The sequence below is a fragment of the Nicotiana tomentosiformis genome, chromosome 11, assembly GCF_000390325.3.
Source record: "Nicotiana tomentosiformis chromosome 11, ASM39032v3, whole genome shotgun sequence".
Lineage (NCBI taxonomy): Eukaryota > Viridiplantae > Streptophyta > Magnoliopsida > Solanales > Solanaceae > Nicotiana > Nicotiana tomentosiformis.
In genome coordinates, this window is record NC_090822.1 from 59,085,404 (window position 1) to 59,089,478 (window position 4,075).

Consider the following 4,075-nt stretch of genomic DNA (forward strand, 5'->3'; position numbering starts at 1 on the left):
GCCGTCCTAGAGGTGGAAACAATTCAGGTGGCGCTCCAGCCAGGTTCTATGCTTTTCCAGCCAGACCAGATGCAGTAGCCTCAGATATTGTGATCACAAGTATTATTTTTGTCTGCGGTAGGGATGCTACAATGTTGTTTGATCCAAGGTCTACATATTCATATGTTTCATCTCTATTTGCTCATTTTCTGGGTGTTCCTCGCGAGTCCTTGGGTACTCCTTTATATGTGTCTACACCAGTTGGCGATTCTATTATTGTGGATCGGATTTACCGGTCCTGTATCGTTACTTTCTGTGGTTATGAGACTAGAGCGGATCTTCTGTTGCTCGATATGACCGACTTTGAGGTCATCCTAGGCATGGACTGGTTGTCTCCATATCATGACATCCTTGATTTCCATGCCAAGACCGTTACCTTGGCGATAACTGAGTTGCCTAGATTGGAATGGAAGGGTTCATATGTCAGTGCATCTAGTCAGGTTATCTCTTTCATGAAGGCTCGACACATGGTTGAGAAGGGTTACTTGTCTTATCTAGCTTATGTTTGTGATACTGCTGCAGACACTCCGACGATTGATTTAGTGCCCGTGGTGCTGGAGTTCTCCGGTGTGTTTCCTTCTGATCTACCGAGCATGCTACTAGATTGTGATATCAATTTCAGTATTGATTTGGCTCCAGGTACTCATCCTATCTCTATTCCACTGTACCGCATGGCTTCAAAAAAGTTGAAGGAGTTGAAGGAACAACTTGAGGAGTTGCTAGCAAAAGGGTTTGTCACGCCGAGTGTGTCTCCTTGGGGTGCACCGGTGTTGTTCGTGAAGAAGAAGGATGGGACTATATGGATGTGCATTTATTACAGCCAGTTAAACAAAGTTACCATTAAGAACAAGTACCCGTTGCCGTTTATGGATGATTTGTTTGACCAGTTGCATGTTGTTAGGGTGTTCTCTAAGATGGACTGGAGATATGGGTATCATCAGCTGAGGATTCGTGCTTCAGATATTCCGAAGACGACCTTCCAGACTAGATATGGTCACTATGAGTTTTTTGTAATGTCCTTCGGCTTGACTAACGCCCCGGTGGCATTTATGGATTTGATGAACCAAGTGTTTAAGTCATATCTTGATTATTTTGTCATTTTTTTCAATGATGACATATTGATCTACTCGCGTAGCATGGAGGAGCATGAGCAGCATTTGAGAGTTGTGATTTAGACCTTATGGGAACAAAAGTTATATGCTAAGTTCTCCAAGTGTGAGTTCTGGTCAGATTCTGTGGCATTCTTGGGGCATGTCATATCAGGCGATCGTATTAAGGTACATCCAAGAAGATCAAGGCAGTCCAGAGTTGGCCACGCCCTACCACAACGACGGAGATCAGAAGTTTTCTGGGGTTAGTAGGTTATTATTGCAGATTGGTGGAGGGCTTCTCATCTATTTCAGCACCTTTTACTAGATTGACCTAGAAGGGTGCTCCGTTCCGATGGTCCGACGATTGCCAGGCGAACTTTCAGAAGCTCAAGATAGGTTTGACTACAATACTACTTTTAGTGTTGCCTTCTGATTCGGGGATGTATACAGTATATTGCGATGCTTCATGCGTTGGCATGGGTTGTGTATTGATGCAGGATGGGTGAGTTATTATATATGCTTCATGTCAGCTGAAGTCCCATGAGAAGAATTATCCTGTACATGTTTTGGATTTGGCTGTGATAGTTCATGCTCTTAAGATATGGAGGCATTATCTTTATGGGGTGTCATGTGAGGTTTACACCGATCATCGCATTTTGCAGCATTTGTTCAAACAGAGGGATCTTAATTTGAGGTAGCGCAGGTGGCTTGAGTTACTAAAGGACTATGATATTACCATCCTTTATCATCCGGGCAAGGCGAATGTAGAGGAGATGCCATTGTCTTTGGACATTCTGTCCTTAGCTAACATACTTGTGAGGTGGATATTTCTGAACCCAATCGAGTTCTTGTGTGAATGGTGGCTCAGTCTTCCTTACTTGAGCGGATCAAGGCTCGTCACTACGCTGATCCGCACTTGTTGGTTCTCAGAGACACCGTACTACAGGGTGGTGCCAAGGAGGTTACTATAGGTGAGGATGGTATTCTGTGGCTCCAGAGTCGCCTATGTGTTCCTAATATTTATGGCTTAAGAGAGATGATTCTAGAGGAGGCACACAGTTCTCGGTATTCTATTCACCCAGGGGTTACGAAGATGTATCGCGACCTGAGGCAGCATTATTTGTGGCAGCGGATGAAGAAAGACATAGTTGAGTATGTGGCAATATGTCTAAATTGGCAACATGTCAAGTATAAGCACCAAAGGCCAGGTGGCCTACTTCAGTTGATGGTTATACATGAGTGAAAATGGGAGCGCATTACTATGGACATCGTAGTTAGGTTTCCGCGGACTTTGAGAAAGTTTGATGTAGGAAGGGTTTGATATTTCTCATAACATTTATCTGTTATGATTCTGGAGACTTTTTATCTGTTATGAGAAATAGCATAGATAAACAGATATCTGCTGAGCTCTAGTCAGTCTGCATTAATCTATGCTATTTCTCATATCTGTAACCTTGTTGTGAACTATTTGACCCAGGTTTGAGGTTACATAGAGGCTAATTCGCTGAATTAACTTGATAGTTGCTATCTCTGTGATGAAATTGCCGATCTGAGCTATGATAGCACACTTTGCCCTTGCCTACACTTTAGCATGTCATTATACCAGTTCGGGAGTATGAAACTTGATGATTATTGATCATGTACATGTATTCCCGTATATTTGCTTTTTGTGTGTTATGATTTGGACTGGTAGCCTATGATCATGTCGGGCGGATTGTGATTATTTGTATGTAAATTGTCCGTGATGTGAGTTGTCTGTGCAACACATGAGTTGTCTGTGTGGTTGATATTATTAGCACGTGAGTTATCCATGCAGCGTGTGAATATGGATCCATCCCCCTAGGGTCACCATCTCATGTTTCTCTCTTGATGGTGTACACACATAGTTGAGGAAATTCTGGCAGTGTTTGTTTTGGATTTTGCATTTCATCTTTACTTGCAATTTCCGTGGTCACTTACCTGATTTATTTGCATATCATCTTTATATGATGTAACATATACTGAGCAGAGAACTTGAGTAATTGCACATACACACGGATGGTTCCTACTATGCTTTATGACTAGATCACTTTATTGTTCTGTACTTGTTAAATTGATGAAACTGTACAAGTTATAGCAAGTATCATTTATATTTCTTGCTTTTTTACCCTCGCCGAGGTTAGTTATGATATTTGATGAGTACATTGGGTCGGTTGTACTCATGCTATACTCTGCACTTAATTGGGCATTTCTAGGTGTCAGACCTAGTCATCAGTAGCCGAGGCTTGTAGCAGAGTTGATTACGGAGGGACGAGGTACAACTACATTCTTGACCGCAATCTTGACGTCTCTTTCTTTATGTACTATTGTCTTTATTTCAGACAGTATTGTACTTGGTCATTTCAGACTTGTATTTCTGTAATAGAGCTAATGACTCTGTATTTACTAGTTTCTAGGGGATTTATCATGTATTAAAGGTATTACCGGTTGCTCCAGCTAAGGATCAGGCAACCGATGTTGTTGAGACGGTGGGACCAGCTCAGGAACCAGTTGTGCCCATTCTTATTCCCGGCCTTTAAGAGGCCTTTGCCTAAATTTTGACTGTGTGCATGATCCTGGCTCAGGCGGTTTCGATTCCAGCTACACCAGCCACCTCACAGGCTGGGGGAGGTGCCCAAATTCCTGCCGCTCATACTCCAGAGCAGCTTTCTTAGGGTCACCAGACACCGAGTGAATTGCCAGTTCAGTCGGTTGCCGCTGCTCGGGTCGAGGTTGGTCCACTTATGAGTGATGAGGAGCAGAAAAGGTTGGAGCGGTTTGGGAGGCTTAAGCCTCCAGAGTTCAGTGGAGTATAGTTAGACACTGGAGGGGTTGCATTTACTACTTTTCAGTTAACATGGGCTTCTTATAGATGGTGGCAGACTTACGAGTTGAGTAGGCCAGCCGACGTAGTGCCACTTACAAGG